The sequence below is a fragment of the Miniopterus schreibersii genome, assembly GCF_964146895.1.
Source record: "Miniopterus schreibersii genome assembly, chromosome: 22".
Classification (NCBI taxonomy): Eukaryota; Metazoa; Chordata; class Mammalia; order Chiroptera; family Miniopteridae; genus Miniopterus; species Miniopterus schreibersii.
Window position 1 is genome coordinate 11,657,477 of NC_138124.1, and position 26,442 is coordinate 11,683,918.

General features: G+C 47.2%; 1 protein-coding gene across 7 annotated transcripts in view; it reads left to right on the forward strand.

The window, feature by feature from the left end:
- The first annotated feature begins 1,462 nt into the window (after nt 1–1,462).
- The window catches only part of SV2B (synaptic vesicle glycoprotein 2B), a 73,176-nt gene continuing 48,196 nt past the window's right edge, over nt 1,463–26,442 (forward strand). For 2 of the 7 annotated variants that reach the window (XR_013997902.1, XM_081124341.1), the window contains exon 1: nt 1,463–1,634. The gene's annotated coding sequence lies outside the window, so the exon portion shown is untranslated. Of the gene's footprint in view, nt 1,635–2,041; nt 2,324–3,493; nt 3,534–8,856; nt 8,954–19,364; nt 19,444–26,442 lie in introns of those variants that run through there. The other 5 variants (XM_081124342.1, XM_081124344.1, XM_081124343.1 and 2 more) reach the window with 5 other exon arrangements.

The following is a 26,442-nucleotide window of genomic DNA, read 5'->3' on the forward strand; positions in this document are numbered from 1 at the left end:
CTGTATGCTTTGCGCCCTGTGCATGCGAGGCAAATAAGAGAGACTGGCTTGCATTCTAGTGAGGATGACGTTAGTCAGCTAACCCCAGCGACACATGCTGGGTAACGTGTTGGTAGAGGAAATTATGGTCGCTCTAGGCACATGGGACAGAGAGAACTCAGTTATTGTGAGGAAGAGGGGAGACTTCCTGGAGGAAGAGGTGGCGCAGCTGAGAAAATTAGGCATTAGGCAGGGACGAGAAGATTGGGAGGAGAGAGCATTCTAGGTATTGGAAACAGTATATGCAAAGGCCCGGAGGTGAGAGAGTGAGGCATGTTCAAGTAATTACAAGTTTGGGGTACAGGGGAAAAGATAGTGATGGAGAGGCGAGGCTGTGCTTTTCAGCTGGGGCCTGCTCTTGGGTGTCTGAATAAGATGTTAAAAGAGTTTTGGCTTTTCTGAGGGCTTTTCTGGGAAGCTGATGCATGGTTTTTAGGTAGGAAAGAGTCGAGATCACGTTGACATTTTAAGAAATGAGTGGAGGAGGCTGAGCAGTTGAAGCCCTTCAGGTGGTCCAGGTGAGAGCTGAAGGGGCCCCGAAGAAAGGAAGGAGCTGGCCGGAGTGTGCTGATTGTAGAGATAGCAAGGGGGTGGAAATGAAGACCTTGCGATGGCAGGTTGTGCTGGGTGGGGAAGATGCAAGAGTCTTTCAGGACCTGGCTCCATTTCATCGCCTAGTTCCATACCCTAGGGGAGGCCTGGAACCTGAGGTATGTCGTTAGATTTTTACCTCTGAATTTCCAGCGTCATGTCATTGCTTCTCACTGCCGCCTAGAAGGAGCGTTGTTCTTAAATAGAGCCTTTCAGTTGAATTTGCTGGCCTCTTTTGTAGGTGGCGGTGGGGGGTGGGATTGCAAGGAGGGAGACAGGTGGGGGCTGTGTTTAATTCAAGCACATTCTTCCTCCCTCTCTCCACCCCCCCCCCCCAGTAGGTTATTTGCAGTTTCCCTGTGCAGTAGAAAGGACAGATCGATCTAATTACATCCATTATTTAAGATACTTTGGGAATGGGGCCATCAGAGGACCCTTCTTTCCAGGAATTTGAGTCCGGTCCGCTGACACATCTTAGTTTGGAGATGGTGGGTGGGGATCCCCTAACCCCAGGTGGGGTAGAGAGCCAGGAGAGATGACTACCGTAATGAATTGCTTATGAAAATTCTTGAAACTCCAGGAATAAGAAGTTGAGCATCCATTGGTCTGCAAATCCAGAACGCCTGGGACCCTGGTGGGTGCCTTTCCCACCCAGCGATCCCAAGTACTCCGCCTGGAATCAGAAGGGGATTTGGAAGTGCAGAGCTGCCCGCAGCGAATACCTTTAAGGCCCAAGCAGGGAAGAAAGCGGGTTAGGATCTGATCCCGCAGAACAGGAGATTCAGGAGCCTCCCGCCCGCGGTGCTCTGTCGCTGGGACGCGCTGCGGCGCTGCGCCGGGGAGGGGCGCGCGGGCGGGCGGCGGCGGCCTGGGCGCCGTGTTGCAGGTGTGACACCCGCGGACTCCTGCCGGGGCCGGATCGCCAGGGCTGACGCCGCTCGGCTGGCACTGCAGCTCCAGAGGATTTCCGCGCTTGGATTTCCGCCCTCGGACTTCCCACCCAGGTAGGGGATGGCATGGCCAGATCCGGTGCGTGCAGACCCGCTGGGGACGCGGGCTGCGGGCTTCCAGGCTCGCCTGCTGGGGGCTGAAACATACACTCGGGTACCTCTGACCATTGGTCGTAAATGGCACAAAAGACAGGAGAGAAGCTTGGAAAAGCAAGGACCTGCCCTCCACCCAGGGTTGCGCGCTTCTGTGAAGGTGGCAGCCCCCAAGGGCTGTTTCAAGCACCCTGTTTGAACTGTGAGCTTACATAGTTTTGCAACTCAATTCTAACTCCGTCTCCCTAAGCCGCCGCTTTTAGTTTCAGTTCTGTTCCTCCGAGATGAATTTTGTTGCTGCGGTTGGTTTGTTCTTAAAAGAACAGATGAAAAACACACTAACACCTGGTGGCTCCTGGTGGGGGTTTGTGAGTGTGCGTTTTTGTATGTGGAGGGCGCCCTCCCCGGGTGTGGGAGTGGTTTCTTAGGGACACAGAGGATTTGTTTGTTCTATGGATTTCAGCCCAAGGAAAAGAACATGATTTGTTCTGCAGGGATGGGTGAGCAAATGCATTTAGCCAGGGAGGAGCGAGGCACTGCTGTTTCTTCCGCAGACCGGTATTAGATATCAGCTGTCCAGGGTGCAGCCGGGCGTCTGAAACCCCATCCTTTAACCAGAAATCACAGATGCAAGCTAGCTCAGTTTACAGGTAACTTAACGGTGTCTTAGACTCTAATGGGGTGGGATCGGGCACTGGAGAATGCCTGCTTGTCTTTAAAAAAAAAAAAGCCTGTTGGGGAGGTAAATGTGGGTGGCTTTGCGGTTGAGGGAGTGGCAGGGGAGGCAGGAGAGGTGTGTGTGTGTATGAGGGAGATTTGGGCATTGTCAGCGGTCCTTCTGGTCAGCGATGGTCTTTTCTATGTTTCTGCCTCCTGCCCTTTCCAGAAGAGGAGACTTGTCCTCTTTGCTCCGGCCCATGCAGCAGATACGGTACAGGCACATTCTGCATCTTTCTTGAGTCAGCAAATACTCACCAGGCACCTGGTATATGTCAGAGGCCAGATTAATTCTTGGGGGTGCAGAGGGGACGAAAACACAGTCCAAACTCCCCAGCAGCTCACACCTGGTGGGGGAAAAACACCTGTATTAATGAAGTGTGATAAGTTCAGTAATGCAGGTGTGAAAAGAGGGTGGTAGAAGCAGAGAGGAAGCGGTAATTAATTGTGGCAGTGATTATTTTTTTAAAACGAAGCCCTCATCAATGGGACATGGCATAGATTTCAGTAGGGGCTGGATCCGGCTCTTGGTCCCTTGTCTGTGAGTGACCCAGATCATTCTCCCACCCCATCAACATCACTGCCACTGGACGGGAGAGCTTGACAGGTCACAACAGGACTGGCATTTGACCAGACCCCAGAAGACACAGACACAGGCTGACACCAAAGGAGGAATGCATCCACTGCAGGTCAGGCTATGCTTTTTTTTCTTTTTTCCTTTTTTTAGTGGATTGTTTTCCTAAGTTCTAGGACCAGGAAGGTTTTGAAGCAGTACTTCACAAAAGCAGGAATTCTGGAAAATGCTGGGGAAGTCTCAGAGCAGGTGAACTTCTTCTTTCCCCCTGGGGTCCCTGACCTATCTGTTTGTCCCAGCCCAGTTCTAAAGGAAAGCTAAATGGGTTGGAATAAAGGAAACCTAAAGCTGTTATGAGTGATCGTTTCTGAGAGATGCAAATCCAGTCTCATGGCTGTTTCGTTCTCAACAAAAGCTGTGGTGGGCAATGAAAAGTGATGAAACGATGCGCTGTGTTTGCCAGAGATGTGTATCATATGCATTTTGTCACCTAAACCACCATTAAGGTATTTGAAAAGCAGGCTGGCTCAGTGCAAGGAGTGTGGGCTTTGATGATCAGACAGACCTAGGTGAGTCTTGGGAAAGTTACTTAGCCTCTCTGAGCTTTGGTTTCCTGATCTGTAAAATGGAGACAGCAATAAAGCTGTTATAATAATGAGACAGTAGGTACTTAAAATATTTGTTCTTTGTGAAATGATTGTCATCTATAAATTGCTGGCACAAGTAGGTGCTCAAAAAATGGCAGTTCATTCACTGAGTACCTATTATGTGTTAGATACTGCCCTATGTGAGGGGAGTCAACAACCGAACAAAATAAAGCCCCTCAAAGAGCTTAACGTGTGTGTGTGTGTGTGTGTGTGTGTAAGATAATGGAGAAATAAATCAGTAACTAGATAGTGTATCAGCCGATAATGCATTGTAATGGAGAGAAATAATGTAAGGTAAAAGGAATTGAGAGGGCTGCCAGAGGGCAGGGTAAAGATTGTTATTTTTCTATGCGGCTTGGTCAGGGAAGGCTTTGCTGATAAGTGACATTTGACCAGATCCCTGGGGAAATGAGGGAGTGAGCCAGGCAGAGCATTCTGGACTTTTTGAACCTTTGTGGTATATTTGTGTTTCCTCCCCATAATGAAAGAAGGGGTCAACTTTATCGAATAGTCCTGCAGGTATTGTCCTTGCTAGTTATTATTGCTTTTCCTTTGAGAACAGTAATAGTTTCTATTGGTTATGGAAAAGTGTTGGAATAACTGGAAATGCATAGGCCTTTGGTGTACTATGGAATGCATATATGTAATATCATATGATGGATTTATTTGAGGCTTCCATCTTGCAGGCTTAATATGAAGGTCAGCTTGCTGCTCTGTCCCTTTGAGACTCTGTTCCTCCAAAGAGCATGGTCTTGGGATTTGAAAGCTCCATCCTACAGGATAGATCCTGCATCCTTGGTACAGTAGGGCTACTGCAGAGTGTTTCATGGACGGAAATTGGGCTGGATGCTTGAGAACTTTGTCAAAGTTTCTGTGACATTGGATGTGGTTAGGCTGGGTCGTGGTTGGGGTGGCTGGCTGGGCGTCCCCTAAGTCCCTTTGTGAATTTTCCCCATCCAAGGTCTGGCTTTTAGTCTTGCTGCCTTAGAAACCTGATCTGTCTCTCTGGGTCACATGACAGTGACCTCGCTCACCTGCAATGCCATTCTATTGATTTGCAATGGCTGAGACATTGTGTGGCATGGCTGGTGTGTCTTCCTGCAGACTTCCCTTCATGAGAACTAAATCACAAGGAGGTTTCCTTGATGAACATGTACTCAGAGCAAAGAGCTTAGGTGCCTACTCTAAGGACTGAGCACACACATTATGGGTGTTCTTGCTAATGGGGCTACAGAACAAGCCACCCCAAAACTTAGTTGCTTAAGACAGCAACCATTTATTAATTTATTAATTTATTTTTTCACATGTCTACGGATTGGCTGGGCAGTTCTGCAGATCTGGGTTGTGCTTGGTTGGTCTCAGATGGGTTTCATGTGATTTTGGTCTGCTGATGGTGTGGCCGAGGGCTGGCTCCTTTAGGATGGTCTCAGCTTTGGTGGCTTGACTCTGCTCCATGTGGTCTCTCTTCCTCCAGCAGGCGAGCCCAGCATGTTCACATGGAAGGTTAGGAGACCAGGAGAGAGTGGACACTTGCATGGTCTTTTGAGACCTAAGCATATAACTAGCATCCTTTCCTGTTGACAAAAGTAAGTCACAAGGCCAGCCCAGAGTGAAGGGGTGGGGAGTAGACTCCACTGCTTGACAGGAGGAGCTACATAGTCACACTGCAAAGAACATGGATCCAGGGAGGGGAAGAATTGGGGATATTTTTGCAATCTCTTTACCATAGGGACCTAATATTTAAAGTCCCCTTGGCTAAGGCTCCTTTTTTGCTGGGCTCTGCTTGAATGAACAATGCCTGCAACTTGTTCTTTTTGTTTCCTGTGTTTCCATGGCTGACCTACTTTAGACATATATGTGTTTAGATAGTCATTCATTCACCAGATACTGAGTTTTCTCAGTGTGGCAGGTATGTTATAGACAGGGAATACAGCAGTAAAAATAACATGACCCATCCTCATGAAGCACTCGTTTTAGTTGGGAGAGACAAATAACATGTAAGTAAGCAAGTAAGTGTAATGTCAGATGATGAAAGAACATCAAGGAGGGAAAGGACCATGGGGAATGCCTGGCTGAGTGGGGACGGGGAACTAGGGTAGAGTTGCAGGTGGGCATTTCGTACAATGCATACCTGGGGAAAAGGCCCTTGCAGGCCAGGAGAGTAAGTACAAAGGCCCTGGGGCACCAGAGTACTGGCATTTCTGAGAACAGCAAGGGGACTCACGTAGAAGCAACTGAGAGAGGGGGAGCATGATAACAGAAGATGAGATCAGACAGTTATCAGGGAGCCAGGTAATACAGATCTGGTAGGGCTCTGTATGGATTTTGGCTTTTACTCTGAGTGAGATAGGAAGCCATTGGAGAATTTTGAGCACAGGTTGTCATTACCTGATCTATGTTTTATACTGATCACTTGAATTTAGACCTTAGAATGGACTCTAGGGGGTCAAGAGTGAATGCAAGGAGATCAGTGATGGGGCTTCTGCAGTGATCCAGGTGAGAGATAATGGCAGTTTGGACCAGGTTGGATAGTGGTTGAGATTGTGAGAAGTGGCCAAAATCTGGATATATTTGATGATGGAGGAGATAGGACTTGCTGATAGGTTAGATTTAGGGTATGAAAGGAGTCAAGGGTGACTCTACATATATTAATCTGAGCAACTGAAAGGAATTTCCCTTTACTGAGATGGAGAAGGAACAGTTATGGGGTTCAATAGGCCAGCCAATGGGAGATGCTAAGTAGGTAGTTGTATGTGTGAGTCCAGAGTTGAAGCCAGAGGCCCGAAAAGGAGTCTGATACACATTTGAGTATCACTGGCGTGTTATTTATTGTTGTTTCAATAAGCCAAGTCACTACTGTATCACTGGTGCCCAGCATAGTGCCTGGCACGTAGTATGTGCTCAGTGAATTTTTACTGAATGAGTGACTGCAGATCTTTTCTTCGGTGGATCTTGAAGTGTAACTCTCTAAAGTTATTCCCTTTCTTTCCAAGGTCTCCTGGAAACTTTATTGTGGATCTCATGGTTTAAAAACAGACTTTAAGTGTGAAGGCTTATATCTTAGAGAAAACAATGGGTGGTGACAAGTAAGAAAGAGAAATGAGTGGAAACCAAAAAATAGCTCACACTTTCAAAAGAGGAGACAAAATCCTCTGGAGAGAGGTGGCTGAAATTTAGGGGTGTGATGTTCTTGGTTTATTATTGTACTGCTCTTAATTTAAAATTGAGCAAGAGCAGGGAAGAATCTTGAAAAAGGGAGACATTTATTTAAATCAATTTTATGCCAAGTGAAAGAGTGTCACCAGCTTGCCTGAAAAAAAAAAAAAATCCCATATCTACAGCGTCTTGAATAATATATTTCTGTTTATAAAAGGAGAGAAGTAGGCAATGTAGCCTAACAGGAAGAAAAGGGGGGGACTGGAATGAGTTTAATCTCAGACCTGAGGTGCTGTCCGTTTCCTCCACCTAGTGTGGCTGAACATGGTGAGTGCGAGTTTTGTTTGCAATGATATTGGGGGGGGGGGCGGGCAGTTGCAAGTGGTTTCTTCCGTGCGTGTGTGTGCAATAGTGGAAAAACATAATTGAAACCCAGAAGGAAGTGTAAGAGAGATAGCAGCCCTGCTGGGCGTGGCTCAGCAGTTGAGTATCGACCTAGGATCCAGGAGATTGAGGTTCGATTCCCGATCAGGGCACAGGCCCCGGTTGCGGACTCGATCTCCAGTGGGGGGTGTGCAGGAGGCAGCCGATCCATGACTCTCATCATTGATGTTTCTATCTCTCCATCTCCCTTTCTCTCTCTGAAATCAATAAAGATATTAAAAAAAAAAAAAAGAGAGATAGCAGATTGCCCTCGATTTTTATGTGGATGGAGTAATGGGTTTGATATCAGACAACTGGGTTTCAACTCAAGCTTCATTACTTTATTTTTATTTTTTTAAATATATCTCTATTGATTTCAGAGAGAGGAAAGGAGAGCAAGAGAGAGAGATAGAAACATCAATGATGAGAGAGTCATTGATCGAGCCCACAACCTTGGCATGTGCCCTGACCGGGAATCGAACCCCGATCGCCTGGATCCCAGGTCGATGCTCAACCGCTGAGCCCCGCCCCACTGGGCGTAGCTTCATTACTTTATAGCTGTATAAACACGAGCAAGTTATTTAATATCTTTGAGCCTTGGTTTCCTCAGTTGTAAGCTGATGATGGTGACAATGTGATGGTGATTCTGGTGGTGGTAGTCATAACACTCAAGTACTCTTCAACTCCCTTCATGCTCCTGGATGTGGAAATATGTTAGTCTAAATGCTAATTAAGGGATCTACATACCTGCTGAGGGCCTTAAAGGTTCTGTGTGAAGAGAGAATTGAGCACCTGTCCTTTAATGTGCCAGTGCTGTTGAGGAGATGATTTGCATGAGGTCCATGATTTTCAAAATGAGATGAGTGGATGATCAGCCACATATTCTCTGCAATAAGCCAACCCCGCTAGGTCAGCTCCGCAGTGTCCCATAGCGGGACACTGACATGTGACATGAATTCCATGTCAAAATTTCTGAGTCCGTCTGCCCCATGGTGTCTTCTATGGCAAAAGTCAGCTGTTCTCCCTGTTCCAGGAACATCGTAGGCACACAATAGATATTTATTAGATGCATGCAGAAGTAAATGCTGTTATGGTTGCTCTAGTGCCCAAACCTCTCGTTATTCCTCACCGGCCTGGGTAAGAAATAGAGTTTAAGTGACAGTGATGAGCCAAGTCTTCAGTACCTCAGCAGCTAATGGTTTCTGTCCCCCCACCTTCATGCTTGGCTGTCATTCTGGCCTCCTCTAGATCAAGGGACATACGCCCAACTTTCCCTTGCAGCTTTCAAATACTTCAGCAGCAAAGGTTAAAGCTCCCTTGCTCTCCTGACCATTCAGTACAGCTCACCCAAGAGTGATGAAGACCCACACCATGGACTCCCTCCTTCAACTCACCACGCAGCAGCCTGGGGTCCTAGTAAGTCTTCCTTTTTTCTGTAGAAACTCCTGCTCCACCCATTTCTTTTTCCCTTCAGAAGTTAGGGCTTGCTTCTGTCTTGAGTGACGGTGGAGAGAGTGACAGGCATTAACTTTCTTTTTCCCAAAAGGCAGTTGAAAATTCTCCCCTACATGGTGATTGTGTGCAATCCCTCAGAAATGGAGTTGAACTGAACTTCTCTGAGGAGCTAGATCAATATAGGCCACGTCTTTTCATTTCCGTTTTATAGATGGGAAACCTGAGGCCCAGAGAAAAAGAAATCACATATTAAAAATGGAGAAGTGGATGCACAACCTCATTTATTTTGCTTCCAGCTCTGCATAGAGGTAAGGGAAGTTAATTTTGCCAGACCTCTGGGGCCTTCTTGAATCACAGATACCTGGTTCTGGAAGTTGGCTGTTAAGCTGGGAGCTGCTTTTTGTGTCAACCCCAGATGATACATATGTTGGCAGGAGCTCTGGGTTCCTAAAACTCACCTAAGCAGAGATAGTGTGTGTTTCAGTCTTTCCATGACAGAAACCTGCACATGAATATTGCTCAGGAGAAGGAACAGAACCTGTCCCTGGATAAATGCGCCATCCATCGTCATCCCTGGGTGCAGGTTTTGTTTTCATAAATATTTCATGGGCAGGTTCCTTTTCAGATCCAGAACAGGTTCAAGGCAATGGAAGGATTTATTTGAAATGCAGGGGGTCTTAGTGTTTCAGAGCTGAAGGGACCTTACAAAGCAGAAATCTAAACTCCTTACTATGCAAAGGAGGAGCTGAGTCTAGAGAAAGAAATGACTTAGTTAAAGTCCTGTAGTAAGTTAATGAGAGAGAGAAAGAGAGAGGATCAGAGCAGAGCCCCAAATCAGGGCTGCAGCAACTTAGGATATCTTAGGATAGAGGTCAAGAGAGAACAGGAAAACAGAGTCTGGTGCTCTTTCTTACTATGCTTAGATACCCACGATTCATTTTCACAGGCATGCGAGAACACGGTCAGGCCCCTCAACAGCTTCCTCTGAAAAATCCGGTAGGATTTCCCCTGCTGGTTCCCCAGGCCCAGGCCCAGGCCCAGCGAAGGCTGCTCTTATTTAGCCTGCGGCCCCTGCTCTCCTGCCATGCACAGAATCTGACCATGGCCTCTCTCCTGATATGGGGTGTAGCAGATGGCGCTGAGGAATGGAGCCCAGCTGGCATGCAGGAGACTCTGGGGAGAGGAAATGGCCTTGTGGGGTGGCCTGCTCTGGGCAGAGCGCTGGGCCCAGGGATAGGGCTGGAGAGGTCAAGGCAATGTCAGGAACTCCTGACCTTGGCCCTGAAGGGTGAAAGGGACTCCGTTCCACCCCTAACCCGATGATAGTAAGTGATGAATGCATCCCCTCATGGTCACTGAAAGGTTCACAGATTAAGTGCAAACACTTAAAGCAATGTAAAAAGTTGCTTAAAAGTTGAAGTAATAGAAGTAAACTCAAGAGGAACAGTGAAGGGGTCAATTAGAAAGGCTCAGAGGCAGTGTGGAAACGGTGGGATGCTGAGCCACGCTCTCCTCTCACTCCCCGTGATGGGTGATTTTTTTTTCTTTTCTTCTTTGGTTGGTCCTGGCCGGTCTCTGACAGAGAAGCTATGCTGGGTTCCAGTCCTCACGCAGGATCGGTGGCCTCCTGTTTTCACAGTGGCCTCAGTTTCCTCATGTAAAATGGTCATAATAAGATCTTCTTTCTGGGGTTATTGAAGGGCATTTATTGAAGAGATAATGGTTGTCTAGTTCTTAGAAGGGTACGTGGCACTTTATAGGTGCTTTCCCGCTGGGCTGAAGCTTCCTGAGAGCTGGGACCGTGTCACCTTGTCTACCACTGTAGCTCTGGTGTCTAGCACAGTCCCTGACATACAGTAGGTGCTCCATGGTTAGTTATTTACCAAACTTGGAGGACCTTAAAGAAGCCTGTGTATTTCCAAGCAGAAGTGCTGTAACCCTGGATTGGAGAATGGAGAAAGGTGGAGGAATGTAGAGAGGGTCTAGCACCTTGACCTTGGGGTGCTGGCAGGTTCATTGATCAGCTCACCAAACAGGGTTCTGGAGAAGAATTTGCAGAGAGGTGAGGTGTTTCAAGTTTCTAATGTGCTTGGAATTGCTCTATATTTGGATGATGCCTCTCATCTGAGGGTTAATCCTCTTTGTCCGAGTCATCCAGCCAGGGGATTAACTGCTTTAAACTCCAAGCCTCACTGGCCCTGACAATGCGAGCTTTGTGTTGCCAAGGCCCAGGGCTTCCAGGGGTCAATTTCTATTTGATCCGACACACAAGGCTCCTTTGTCATTACTTAATCCCAGCCCCTTAATACTGTGGAGGGAAGGTAATTTATTTCCTGTGGCAGATTTGTGATCAGAACCCCTATTTCCACCTTGGAGTTCTCCCCTCCGCTCTGTGCTTAGTCTCCAGTTAAAGGTTCAAGGAAAGGAGTTTGACTGAAAGAGCCAAACAGTGACTCAGTGGGAGTGCTCCAGGACTGACGTTAGTTCCCACGTGTTGTGGGGAAGTCTCCAGTCTGTCTGTGAAAAGTCCAGCCAGCTTCCTTGCTAACAGATGGGCTATTTAGAAACACCCCCAAAGGGGCTAAACCCCCCAACTGTTTTCTGGATTTGTGCGCTCAGCTTAAGATTCACATTCCGGAATGGGAGAAATCCGCCTGGCCCACCTGGGGTGGCATCCCCATACCTGAGGCCACCCCAACTGTGAGTCCCGTATGGAGTGAGGGAAGGGCAGCCCTCAAAGAAAAATGGAAGGCTTCTTAGCAAAAGAAAGGGACATGGTTGCTGGGTGGGCAAAGCCCACAGACAGAGCCCATCACACACTGAGCTCGCTTCCCTTGCTGAAATAAATATTACAAAGTGGTAGCTTTGTTGGTGAGTGTCAAAGACTTTTAAAGTCTGGCTGTATCTCCATCTTCCCTTCCTTTTCTTTCTAAGGGGTTCTTAACCCTGTCCTTGCTTGCCCTAACCTTGCATTTTAAGAATTAATATATGCAAAATTCAAAGACCGAGTCCCCACTCTTCCTTAAATCCCTTTTACATCTGTTTATTCAGCAGATATTTATTGACTGCCCACTGTGCGAGGCATTGGAGTCAGTGCTAAGTAAAGAAGACATGGTCCTTGCCCTCAGAATTGCTAGCTTGTGTATAACTTGAAGACCTGTAAGCCCCATTGCTGCCCATCAGGGGTACCACCAACTTCAGTTAAAAGAGAAAAGTGTGTCACTGAAATCACACCAATGAGTTATTTTGCCAAAGAACATGACTTTGCATTCTCCGTGTGCATAGAACATCTTGGAAGTTGAAGAATAAAAATCCGTCTTGGGACTAAACCGCCTGCTACTCTGTGCTCTCGAAACTGGGAGTGTGGGGGTGGCCTTCCTTTGCAGGCTGTGACTGAGAACTGGCAACCTCGGCTGCTTTGTTTTGTGTGGTGCTGTTTGAACACCGGACAGCATATTGCTTTGCTATTATCAGGTTATTTGTATAATCCCAGCAGCTGGCAAATGTGAAATAGTATGATATTCAAAAGAAAAATCCAGAGATGTTTGCTTAGAGAGAATAAAAATAGGCAGAGAATGACAAGACCGTGCAGAAGGTTGGGTGACGGCACTTCACAAAGGCAGGCTTTTTCCTGGGGTAGAATTCCCCGGGGGACTTCCCTTCCTCAAAGTTCAGAGAAGGGTCATGCATTCTGGAAGGGAAGCCTGTCTCATTTTTCTTGCAGATACTGACAGAGCTAGAAAAATGGCCTCAGCCCTTGGGATCTGGTCAGGCTTGTGCTGATAGGGAGCTCATAAGTGCCATTTCGGCTTTGAGCCCAAGGTCAGCACCAGAGCACACACTTATCTTCCCTTACTAAAGGTGCTTAAATGCTCTGTGCCTCATTTTGTTTATCTGTAAAACAAAGGTAATAATAATACTCTATATTATACAGTTGTTAAGAGAAATAAGTGAGATAATACAGTGTTCAGCAAAATGTTGGGCGTATAGCAAGCAAGTGTATTAGTTAGCTATTACTGCATGGTAATGCTGCGTAACAGGCAGCCCCAGATATCTCAGTGGCTCCCACTCATAATTTATCTCACGAGTTTCACTGTCAACTGGAGAGATTCTTCTTCATGGTGCAGGTCAGGTTCTTCTCATGATAAATGAAAGGAGGCCATTAAGGGTGCCAAACTATACTAGCATATTTAAAGCCTCTGTGCACATCATGTTTGCTAACATTCATTGCCCACAGTCAATCACATGGCCAAACCCAACATCAATGAGGTGGGAAGTCTATTCCTCACAGTGGAAAACATTACAATGTGACATGGCTGAGAATATGGATTATAATCATATCACATGGGGGAGAAAATTGGAAACGATAATTTGATCTACCAAAGCAAATTAAATATGTAACAGGATGGGACTTTTCTATTGTCTGAGAATGGGCATTCAGGGCATAAATCTGAAAATCAGATGACGTAGGGACTCTGCTTTTTAAAGTGAGCCACAGATAACAGGGGTCCCTTGTGAGTTTCCAAGAAGTAATAGCACTGGCCTTGGAACCCTCAACTACTAAGCTCCTGGGTCCACATATATATACAGATGGAAAGGGAAATGAGAATCTTTGGAATCTTGGCCCATACGAAGTACTTGCTTGAGGTGAAAGACTTTTTGTCAAGTGAAGGGAGTCCAAAGACTCCCTCCTGTCGATTGGGGGTGCTAGAAAGGAGGGGAGTGGTGGCATCTCGTACCTGGCTGAGTGTTTGCTGACCTGCGAGCCAGCAGGCATTCCCTTCCACTTGTGATGCTGATGGAGTGAAGTGAACTAAGGAAGGGAGCTGTTTGGAGGGCTTGACATGTACCCTGGAGTTTGGGGCCTATGAAAACGTAGAGCTTGGTGCCAACAGTGGTCTGGACATTTTGGCAGGCAGGACGCTTAATGGAGTATACCCCATACCATTAGGGAAAGACGGTGGTGGTACAGTGCCTAGGGAATAAAATAACATTTTCTGTTTCATTCGAGGGTTTAGGAAAGTGCAGAAGGCTCTGTAGGGGGGAAGCATAAAGCACAGGGAAGAAACAGGAGCCCCAGGGCTGTTCAAACAGTAGCCAGATCATGACAGGGGCACATCTACCCGAAGAAGTGGCTGGACGCAGGGACAGATGGTAGGCCTGAAGTGGGACACAGGGGTCCCTCTCTGAGAGGTTCCTTAGCACTGAAGGGGACCGAAGTGAGGCTGAACTTGGCCCCAAGAAAACTGCATACACAGAAGCCACCAGCTTCAGAGGGGCCAGTCTAAACCAAAGCAGCTTCAGGGAGGGGCATCGTCGTCACCATAATGATAATTGTTGTTACGCTTCACTCATGTTCTGAGTTGAATGAACAAAATTCATCTACTTCTTTCCTCCACTTCTGGCTTCTCTCATAGCTCCTTCGCTCCTCTCTTCAGCTCTATTTGGTGGCCTCCCAAACTTTATGCACTGGGTAATGAGCTCTCTCTGCAGAGGCCGGGCCTAGGGGTGTGGGCACACTGGCTGATCCGCTTGGGGCTCCGGCTTTATTCCCAGCTTCTGCCTGGCCAGCAGCAGAAGGAATCCTCTGCAGGATGCTCGGCCAAGTTGCTCCACTTTTTAGACTAAGGCGGGGTCCAAAATACATAAATAAAATGTTGACACAGAGCATAGTGTTGCAAGGAGCAAAGAGTTGGCACTTCTGGGGGAACAAGCTTTTCCCAGTGGTAAGAGCTATCTTTTAAAAAGACATCTTTTGCTAATTTGACAATCCCTTAGCTTTCAGGGAGGGATTAAATGGCTAACGTGGTTGAGGAAAGAAGGTAAGCTGTGCCTGAGGTACTCTGTCACTTGAGATGCGGGTACAAAGCTGTGGTGAGCAATTCATTTATTCTCATGCTTAAATCTGGGCCTCTTGGTGACCTGCCTGGATTTAGCAAGTGACAAATTTCCCTCCTGGCTCTGGTTGTTATTGTAATTCTGAGCCTCGTGTTTGTAAGGGAACTTGAAATTACCCAAATTTATTGGTGCAATTAGGGAATATTTGAAACCAAAACTCTAGAGATGGGGCTGGGAAACTAAGTTTTTTTAAAGAAACTGCCAGTGCTAGTATTGTGCAGCCAAGGGCTGAGACCCAGTGACAGAGTAAACCTTCAGTTATGATTTCTGTTTCTGTTGTTTTCATTTGTCTTCTAGAGTCACTCACAATTCTTGGGTAGAATCTCTTTCTACCCATGCCTTTTTTTCTTTTTAATTCTCACCTGAGGAGGGAGGTTTTTCCCCCATGGATTGATTGATTGATTGATTTATATTTATTTATTTATTTATTTATTTTTAAATTTTATTTTTGTTTAAAATATTACAGGTGTCCCTTTTTCTCCCATGGATTTTAGAGAGAGTGGAAGGGAGGGGGAAGGGGGGGAGGAGAGAAACATAGATGTGACAGAGACATGTCGATTGGTTGACTCCCACATGCACCCCGACGGGGGGTGGGGATCAGACCTGCAACCCAGTTACGTGCCCTTGACCGGGAATCGAACCTGCCATCCTCGGGTGTGCAGGCCAATGCTCTACCCCTGAGCCACACCAGCCAGGGCTTTCGGGGCTATTATATTCTCTCATAATTTTACTGTTTTATATTTTTTCTTTGCTTGCTGAAGATGGACACAGCAGCTGGGCAAACCCAACAGGGCCCTCACTAACTTGAATGGAAAAGAGAGGAGTTGGCTTAAAAATAGAAGCAAAGGAAAGCAGAACATCAGCTCTCCTGAATCCCGTGGGCCCTCATTTCAACTGGGGATCAGTTCTTCCCTACCCTTCTGCACCCACCTCAAGAATGCATCTGTTTATATTAATTTTAGTTTTAAAAGTAACGCTTGTCCATTGGCTCCAGGAGTCTGACTACAAAGACTGTATTCCTTGTATCTGCTATACGGTTCCCACTGGGCAAACTCCCACTATGTCAGGTCCTAGAAACATATTTCACTGGTATATTTACAATCAGGCCAGGGGTGTTGTGGATGCAGGTAAAACAAGCACAGAGCCTGAATCAGAGAAGATGTTTATCAAATATGTCCTTTCTCCCTCTGTCAAGATTTAAGTCATGAAGCTCACAGATGGGGTCCCCAGACACCCCCCTGGGGATTCAGTTGGGAAAGCAGGGTGCCTGGGATTAATTTCCACGTCAGAATCATCTTGAACGATTCAGCTTTCTCCTGGTGGGCTGGCTCTGCTCCATCCTGATGCCATGTGAGCCAGCTGGGCACCAGTCCCCTTCTTGCTCTCTGCCAGCACGATTGCTGAAGAGCTGGCACCCCCAGTTCTGGCTCCTTCTCCATCCTTTCTGCTGCTTCTACTTGCGTGAAATGACATCTTTGAGTCATTTCACAAAGCTCGATGTCCCAGTTAAGAAACTTGGCATCTGGGGCTCATCTTCTCCAGCCTTTTGTCTGTTCTTCATCCTGTACTTTCCAACAGATCTATTGAAACAAGGGCCTGAGGAAGAGGCAGTGTGGGAGGCCCATAAAGCCAGAGAACCTGCATTTGTTTCCCCGGAATAACCTAGAAAGTCAAGATCCATGCAGGATACACTCTTGGGGCCCCGTGCACACTGTGCTATTTGGGGGACACAATCGGGATCAATTTGCATTTGTCGAATTCCGGTTATTTGCCTACCATTTTCTAAGGAGTAGACCTCGTTTGCTCTTCCCAACAAATTCCTGCAAAGTAGCAAATATTATTCCCACAGTGCAAAGGAGCTGAGTCACTCGTAGTTGGTGCGTGGTTGTGATCCAGGCCTTTGGACTTGTCATCTTTTCTCTCTGCAGGGCATGTCTTCTCCAGAGGTTTCCAGAGATGAGCAAGGAGAGTAACTGGGGACAGGCTGGATTTTCTGGATAAGCAATCTCCAGGGGAGACAGTCCTGACCTCTGAGCATATTTACTCTCTTTCCTCTGAAAGTCTATAAGTTACCCCTTTACCTGGAAATCACCTGGGCCCATGTCAAGGACTGTTGCCCAGAGAGGTGCCCAGAAGATGTGCATAGGGAAAAGGGGGTGCGTTGTGTTGCTGTGGATGCCACCCCATCGCAAGGTGTTCAGCTTTGCCAGTTCAGAGAGGTTGCTGCAAATCCTCAGGAAATCATTTGTTCGTAGAACCTTGTGCCCCTCCTCGTGGGAAAGTCATCCTGGGTTAACACCAGGGTGGGCAAGCTGTTTCGGCTTGCTGGTACTGGTTTGCTATTTTCTTACCACACTCATTGAGTTATCAAAATGTTATTTATTAAGATTTAAGTGAAACCTCCCAGTTTCAGGACCCATCTGTTCCTGCTATTTATTCCCTCAGGGAAGTCACGAGTCTGTCATTTATGATTTTACATGTTTTCGTATCTGCCAGTGGTGTTTCCTCTGTGAGACTACGACACATGACTGTCCACGTGGGACTCTTGGGGAGACTGTGGGGCTAATGCACCCCCTCCCCCTTCCTCAGGAAGTGAGAAGCCCTCAACTGAGCGTTGGGCACAGCAGCCAAGTTCTGGTGGGAAAATGAGCATTCTTGCCTCAAAACCAGAAATTTTTCAGGCCCACAGAGGGATCAGGGACTTTCTTTTAATTCGTGTGACAGCTTTCTGATGTCCAGAGATGCAAAAGACATCTGTTCTTAAAAGGAGAGTATATTAGTTTTCTAGGGCTGACAAAACATAAGACCACAGACTTGGGTGGCTTAAATAAAAGAAGCTTTTCTCCCATTTCGGGAGGCTGGAAGTCCAAGATCAAGGTGCCAGCAGGTTGGTTTCCACTGAGGCCCTTCTCCTTGACTTGTAGATGGCGCCCTGTGGATGCTTCACATGGCCATTCCCCTGTGTGTGCACATCCCTGGTGTCTCTTTGTGTGTCCTAATCTCTTCTTGTTAGGACATTAGTTAGATTGGGTTGCCCCCCCCCCAAGGTCCTCATTTAACATAATCACCTGTTTAAAGGCCCCATCTCCAAATAAAGTCACATTCTGAGGCACTGAGGGGTTAGGAATTCAACATATGAATTCTGAGGAGACACAATTCAGCCCATAACAGGGAGCGAATGAGTGAGAATTTAAGCACTTGATGAGTTTCTGTTCTATATGCCAGGCACTGTACTCATGGCTTCACGTATATTTGCTGAGTTATTGAAACAGATCCTACGGATCATCCAACAGGGATTCCAGCTGGCCTTTTGTAATCACAACTGTACAGTCAGTACAAGGGGTGAGGCTTCCTCGAGAACTTGGAAATTTAACACCAGGGCACAAAGAACAGGGTGGGAAAATATGTCATCTTGAAGCGAGAGAAGGGCCCCCAGTCTACTGTACTTGAACATCACTGGATTGACTATATTAATGATAATGGTAATAATGATAATAACTGACATTTGGTGAGTGCCTACTTTTGGCTGGGCCTGTGTTCTAAGTGCTTTAAATGTATTACTTTTCTGACAGTCACAATTGTAAAGAAAGAACACATCTGACATCCTTAAGAGGTGCTGGTGATTCCGAGATGAGCATCTGTCTTACACGTAAATTTCTCCTTGCAAATCAGCAAAGTGGCTTTCTGGCTGCTAATCAGTCTGGGATGCTTGGGTAGTAGGGAGAGACTTGTTTTGTGGGGCTGAAGACACCTGATTTAGGGTGAGAGCCAGACCTTGGGATTTCTTTGTTTCCTATGGCCACTGTAAGTTACCACAAACTCAGTGGCTTAAAATAACACACATTTATTATTTTACAGTTGCAGCGATCAGAGCCAAAATAAGCCTCACTGGGCTAAAGTCGGGTATTGGCAGGGTTGCACTCCTTCTGGAGTCACTAGGGGAGAATCTGTCCCCTTGCCTTTTCCAGCCTCTAGAGGCCACCTGCATCCTAGGCCTGTGGCTCCATTCTCCATTTTCAAAGCCAGCAGCTTTGAAATTTCACCACTGACTGCACAGTGGTGAAATTTTCAAATTTCTCTCTGACTCTGGCCCTCCCGCCTTCTTTTACTTAGGATTATAGTGGGTCCACTCAGACAACCCAAGCTAGTCTCCCCATCTCAAGATTCTTAACTTAATCCCATCTGCAAGTTCCTTTTGCCACGTAGAAGAACACATTCACAGGCTCCAGGGATTAGGACGTGGACATCTTTGGGAGGCCACCATTCAGCCTCCCACAGTCACCCTCCCCGAGGTAGGCACAGGCCTTTGGGAAAACTTCTGCGTCATGATCAGCTGGCCAGCTTTAGATACACTCACGCTGAACGCTGGCTGCACCCTAATTTCTGAAGTCGATCTTTCCACCTGGTGAGGCCAGGGCGAGGGTGTTAGTACCGTGTGTGAAAGTCAAGGAAGCTCAGGGCCACCAAGGGGATGGATGGGCCCTGTTTTGGCCGGCAGCCCTGACGTTTTCATCACACCGTGCTTCCTTCCAGTTGCGCTGTCTGCTGCAGAAGCTAACCTTTCTCGGTCACTGGTGTCACTCTGCATTTGGCTTTCTCATAAAACGTAATCAGCATGTCAGGGTACAGACCACCCGAAGAAGGAAACATCTCATTTCACTAAATTGTTCACTTAGGCGTGCATTCACTCAGTCTCTTACCGCCTGTGGAGGACCCTTTCTGTGGTGTGTGCTGTGTGGGGACATGGAGGTGTTTAAAGCTTGGTTCTTGTTCTGAAGGAGTTTCCAGTTGAGCGGTTCATTCTGGCCTTTTGTCCCATAGGCCCCTTAGCATGGGCTTTGGAATTGGAAGACTTGGACTCTAACGCTAGGCCCATCCATCATTAGCTGTGTGATGTCGGGTAAGTGGCTTAACCTCTCTGAGCTTGCCTCAGTTCCTCCTGTGCAATGGGATAATAACTGTATGCACCCTGTGGTGTCCTTGCGAGCTTCCAGCTCTGAGCTAGACATGTGGCAGATGCTCGTGAGATGTTCTCTGTACCCTTCCTTCCCCTGGGTGCTTGGTTTTCTCTTTACAGAAAAAAGTGTGGAAGAGACGGCCTGGGGAGCATGGGAGGTGAATTTAAGCATTTCTGGGATGTTCTAACTAAGGGGCAGAGGCCAGGCAGGAAACAGATGCTCTGCACCCTTGGTGTGGCGGCTACAGAGCAAGCTCATTAGGCCGTGCCCTCTGAGGCTGCTGGGAAGATGTTCTGTTCTCCAGACCCCCATGCCCACAGCTCTGTCCAGCAGTTCTTGCATCCTCTGGCAGAAAGCCTCAGTAGGTGTTCAGAAGCAGATTGTCCACCCTGTCCTCATTTTGGAAAACAGCAAAAGAAAAAAGAGAAAAGCTCTTTTTGTGGAACAAATAGGCTCTTGGATGCGAAAGAAAAGGAATACTCCAGAGGTATAACAAACACAGGATGGGCCGAGAGACAGCCCAGAAGGGTGTTTGGATGGGCAGGGAGCTGAGATGCCGGTGGGGAGGTGGGGTGGGTGGAGGGGAAGAGAGAGCGAGGCACTTGGTCCAAGCGTTCTGCTGGGCCCTGGCATGATGCTTTAATAAGCAAAATTCAGATTTTAACTCCCGAATGTTGGGGTGCAGAAATAGTTCCAGGGGTTTACCAGGATTTCTATGTTAACTCTGCCTAGCTTAGCAGATTCAGGAGTAGTTCTTTGAGATTTTATTTTCTTTTCCTCATAATAAGCCTTGAAATGACATGTACTTTATGGACTGTAAGGAGACTTGGGAGGAGAAAGTGAACAGTGACATTTGGCGCTCTGCAGAGAAGAGCATCCCCCAGCTATTCGAGCATATTCCATGGGGAAAAAAGGAGCGCACTCCTGTGAACACTTATCTTTCTCAGGTTGATCCCAAGGGCTCAAATCAAACCTGAGATTGGGCAGACGCTGCATTTCCACCCCCTGGGGAACAAATCCCGTCACCAGCCCTGCTCTGTCTCTGGCAGATTGTCGCCCCCTCCCAGGAGCTGTTTTCACCCTCTCCCACCAATGAGTCATCCTCGGAGGCTGTTCTCGAGAAGGTGGGACGGGAGAGCAGGAGGAGGTGTCAGAATGCAAAAGCTGTTCTGTTCTTTCCTTGAAAATCAACTTTGCAGCTTGTAAGTGGTGATTTTTTTTTCCGGCAAGGAGTCAGGACAAGCCAGTGGACCAGGTAGTGTCCCAAGGCCTGGAACCCCCTGCCCACCCACCACCTGACTGAAAATGAGATCCTATGTTGCCATGTGCAAGTCTTTCATCCCGGTGCTTTTCAAGCAGGGGTTAAGTAATCATCATGACAGTGTATGTCATTTCATATATATTTAACACGCCTGAGGGTAGATATATCACATGAAATGAGTATGTTGAGAGTATTAGCCTTCAAGATAGAGTCATTGGCAAAATAAATATAATAGTTCCCTCTTGTCTGCAGGGGTTATGTTCCAAGACCCCCAGTGGATGTCTGAAACCTGGTATAGTACCAACCCGATATATACTATATATATATATATATATATATATATATATATATATATATATATATACACACACACACATAGCTACGATAAAGTTTAATTTATAAATTAGGCATAGTAAGAGATTAACAAAAACTAATAATAAAATAGAACAATCATAACAATATAATTCTGTATGAAATGTTGCGTGAATGGCTTTGGGTTACTTGAACACAGCACTGTGGTACCTGGAGAGTCGATCTGATACCTGAGATGGCACCCGAGTGAGTAACCTGTGGGAACAAGGACCTCAGTGCCACCAGCAAAGAAACAAGTATGTGGAGTGGCTGCGGGGCCTTGACCCCACACCTTCCTTAAGGTGTGTGCTGGTGAAAGGACGAACATGAAGGCCGAGTAGGAAAGACGGGAGAGATGCTTGCAGATCGTGCAATATGTGCATGTGGCACAGACTTGGTTTTTATGCTCATTGGCCATGAAAGGGCACATTTCCTGTTGGGTCAAATGCACCAGTGAGCAGGGGGCTTCCGCCACCCTCCTGTTCCACTAGGCCCAGGCAGTATGTCTGGGAAATTCCCCCCCCACCCACCTTTTTTCTTTCTGTTTTTTTGAGGTTGTCTGCTCAGATGCACAGGAATTGACAAATTCTAATGATAGTCTGTTTTGGAGGGAGTGTTAAATTATTCAGATGCAGGCACAAATAGAATGTCTCCAGCAGCCTGGACTTCCTGCGTGAACCTGCAGGTAGCAATGTGTGGAGCCCCTCGGGGGGTCTGCAAAGGACACCTGGGCAGGGGGCAGGGAGCAGGGAGCTGGGAGCAGGGGGAAGGGAGGAGGGGGCAGGGAGCAGGGAGCAGGGGGCAGGGAGCAGGGAGGAGGGGGCAGGGAGCAAGGAGCAGGGGGCAGGGAGCAGGGGGCAAGGGGCAAGGAGTAGGGGGGAGGGTTTTTATCCACTGCAGAGGGCGAGTGCTTGCTTGCTTGCTGCCAGGGAGCCTGCAACTCCAAGCCTTCCTGTTTCCAGTCCCAGGCTGCAGGGTCCCTGGGCAAGGCTTGGCGCCATGGCAACCAGACCCTGGCTGGGCCTCTTCCAGTTCCTCTCGTCACCTCCACTGGAGTTGGTGGCCTCCCAGGTTTGCATTCCACCAGGAGCTGGGACTGCTGCAGAGAGCTCCCCTGGCGATCACACCTGCGGTTGTGCATTTGCCTGAGCTCCAAAAGGTCCACGTGTGCACTGGGGCCTTTTGCAGGGTATTCCTCAAAGTGAGGCATTTCTCAACCTGAAACCCCCCTCATGCCCCTCTGCCACTTTCTTTTCATGGCTTCTCCTCCTCCAGGAACATCTTTGCCTCCTCTGATGAAGATGTTGCTGCAAGAGGCCATTCAGGCTCGTTCTGATTCTAGGCCCTTCCTGTGGAAATACCTGGAGAACTGGGTAGAGCACCGATGTAGCTGCCACGTGCAGGGTGATTATTGGTGTTCGGAACTATGCTCTAACCACTGAGCGACCTGCCCAGGGCTAGGTAAACATTTTAAAACTGGTGGTTATTAGCGATTAGCAAACATTTCAGGAGTGTCACAATGCCAGTGATATTTTTTCCTTGAGAATAATAGCAGATAGGAAGAAAGTTACATTTTCCAAATAATAAACATTTGAATGGTACCGGGTAATTCTATAAAGTAGAATAAAAGTCTCTCAGCTATGATCCGTTAAGAAGGACTTTAACATAATAAAAATGCCTTTTAGCATTTTACGTAAGTCTTTTCTCTTCCAAAGGCCTGGTGATTGTCCCAGAGAAGTGGAATAAAAATGTCACCTTCATGCACAGGTGTATGCCTCTCCCGTGTGCCAATTTGTGGAACTGTTCTCAGAGTTAAGTTCTCAAACACTTCTGGCTGGAACTCATCCTGAGTTAGCACTAGCTCATTTATGCCGTTCCTGTCTGTCCTCTTGATCTCCTCTAACAAAAATTGGAGAACATGGCTGATGTCCAGTTTCTCTTTCCCCACCGAGCTTTCTGAACTAACCAGATTGGGTTTGGGGCACGTACTGGATATTTCTGTGGCTTAAAACACCATCTGCCCCCGAAGTGTGCATGCGCTTGTCTGGCATGCCCGGTGGCTGTTTGTCACTTCTGTATTAATCGTAATAGAATGGATTTGTCATTAATTACAGCCTTGCTGGGTGTTGATAAACATATGGAGAGATATTTGTCTCTGATTTCTTATGGCCACAAGGCACCAAACAGAAACCCATACAGCCTTAGATGAACATATGTTGTTCTAAGATTCCCCACACTCTCCCCAGCTTTTCTTAAAAATAGAGCTATTATTGTGATGGAAGCTAGAAGTGCTATAAACATTCAGGTGGCACTTTCTGAACCTAAGAGCAGCAAGCCTCTCAGTGTTTCTTAAACCCCACTTCTGGAACTGGCTACATTATTTGGGGACCTTTTAAAAAATCTTTTTTTTTTTTTTTTTTTGCACCCTATTGCCAAAAGAATTTGCTTTAGCAGGTCTGCATTGGGACTCGAGAAACTCCACTTTTGGAAGCTTTCTTCGGGGATTCGGGTGCACAGCTTAAGTTTAGAACTGCCGATGAATAGCTCGATGTTCTAGCAAAGGCTGGAAGTTTCGTGAGATGTTTTGCTGGTGCCATCTAGGCTCTTTTGCAGACTAGGGACATGCTGTTTCTCAGGAAGACTTTATATTTTCAGAAGCTCTTTGCAGTTTGCTATCCCAAACCTAGTCACTGTCCATGTGAGGGGTGAGTCCATCCTGGTACCTGGTCAGGAGCACAGACAGGTCCCAGCGCAGACAGGCTAAGGCCAGATGCCTCCAGCACAGGGACCGTAAGGTTCATTCTAAAGCGGCGTTTGGTCTGACTCCTGTTGTAATAGAATCCACCGCGAAACCATTTCTGATAAAAATAAAGTTTAGGATATATCCTTATTTTTTCATAGTCTGCAGTTTGGATCTTGGTGTGAATCTTTCTTTATATGGTCTCTTAGGTGGAAGCAATAAAAATATGCAGCCTCATAATTGCAGATGAGGCTTCCTTTCTTCCTTACATGTCCGATAGGGCCAGTGGTTGGGGGTTCCCCACAGTTGGCACCGCCCAGGGCAGGCTGGGATGGCTCACTCTCGTGGGAGTCATTGAGGCAATGACTGTGGGACCTTTGGGTGGGATGTTGTTATGGGCATTCTGATTTGGATGAGAGGCTCCCAGATAAGGCTGTCAGTCGGAATCACTTGGAGAAGGCATGTTGAAATTCAGATGCGTAGGTCTTATTAGAGATGATTCAGTACGTCTGAGATGGCTTAGAGGCCTTTCAGATATACCGCCAGTTGATTCTAATGCACACCCAGGTTTGGTGACTATTGGAATAGTTGCCATTAAAGTGCCCTCCGTCACAAGGTTCTGTGAATCCTATCTTCTGTTCTGGAACAGAGAGCCACGGCCTTCCCTGTCTTGCATTCTGCAAAGCCCAATGTGTTCTATCCACGTGGGCAGTGACAGCTGGTCAGACATCGCTTATATTTCGTTCTTGGACAGGATAGAGTGCTGAGCTGCTTGTAAAATATCTGGTTGCACATTCTGTCTGTAATGAAAAATGGTGTTGTCCAGCCAGGCGTGGCTCAGCGGTTGAGCAACCGCCTAGGATCCAGGAGATCGCGGTTCGATTCCCGGTCAGGGCACAGGCCCGGGGTGCAGGCTCCTCGATCCCCAGCAGGGGGCGCGCGGGAGGCAGCCGATCAATGACTCTCATCATTGATGTTTCTCTCTCTCTCCCTCCCTCCCTCTCCCTTTCTCTGAAATCAATAAAGATATATTTTTTTAAAAAAGAAGTTATTTATTCCAGTGGTACTTCTTGACAATGTCAGCAGACCACACACATTCCACTTGGACAAGGCCGGATAATGCTTATACACCTGCAGGAATTAGCCAGAGGAATCAAGAGGAGATTCTTAGCTGATACGTTTATTTTAGAAAATGGAACGGTGACCACAGGGCTGAGGTGGTTTGGGGAATGTAGTATGCTTAAATACACTTTTCCTTGGCATGCTTTAAGCAGAAAAAGAAAACTCAGAGATTTTGATGGTAAATGCATGTTTTCTGGCCATGGTGACTACACTGCCTGAGATCTCTCGAGTTCTTGAGCTGAAGCTTTCTTGGATTTTTTTTTTTTTTTTTAAAAAGCATCTGCTCCTTCTTTTCCAAACAGATGGATGCTGGTGATAAATAATGAAAGAAAAAAAAAAAAGTTGAACGCTAGGAAAATGACATGCAAGTTTTCTTCCTCCTTGATATAGGCCCTTCTTAATAATTAATGCACACATCTTTTCTAATGGTGAAAGGCCTTTCCTTCAGGGAGGTGGAGCATGGGCAAGGCTCAGAGAGGCTTTCCCAGCCCGTGGCCAGCTCCAAGGCATTGCCCACGACACCTTTTGCATCTCAACAGAGGAGTATCTCTCAGGCAAAGACACATTGGAGAGAGGTTGTGCCTTTCTCCACTTTTCTCACTTTATTCCGTGATGCTGAGCTTTCTTTTTCTTTGGCAGCTGGCCTGTTTCTCATTTTTTAAACGAGGAAGCCGCTATAATTAACAACTCAAGCCTATTTCTGCTGTGTTAATTAATGTGCGCATGCAGGAGGTTACTGTTTTCCCTGACGCTGTGATGAGTAGGACTGGTTTTCATGGATGTCACCTAGAGCTTTAACAGATGCAGCACTTGGCTTTGGGAAACACTCACATTAAATAGCCACACACGACTGAGTCCCCATGATAAAGCCTACCAGGCTCTAGGGTCTCAAGAGTGGTCCCCAGATTGCTCTAGGCTCTCTGTGGGTATTTGAGGGTGGTGAGCAGAGTAGAAGGGACCTTTCCACTGAAGTCACTCAGACCTGGGCCCGAGTCTTAATGTCACTTAAAGCACAATCAAGAGTAGTTCACAAGAGTAACTTTGTCCCATTATTTCTGAGCATGGACACTTGGGGTGTTTGGACGTGTGAGCTGGTGGGAGTCCCAGGAGGCTGGTGGCATATGTGGCCTTGAGTGTCTGGGCCAGGCTGCCTTTCTGCCACTGCGGCAGCTCTGGCAACAGCCTGGATCTGTGCAGCCGACTGCAGCTGACACTTTGCACTCCCCCGGTCTGCTGGTTTGGGTCGTGTGTCAAGTTGGCAGCTAATTTTCTCAGAGCGTGTGCTTGGCTGGATTGGGACTCAGAGGCTGTGCCTACAGCCATAAAGCACAGAGATTGAGCCTTAATGGCCATCATCTCTCCACGGATTGCTGTGGCTTTCGTGAGAGCCGCCTCTTGCTTTCACCAAAAAATTCTGTGTTTAACCCATACAGGCTGGCTCTGCGGCTTTGTGTGCTCTTTTCCTTT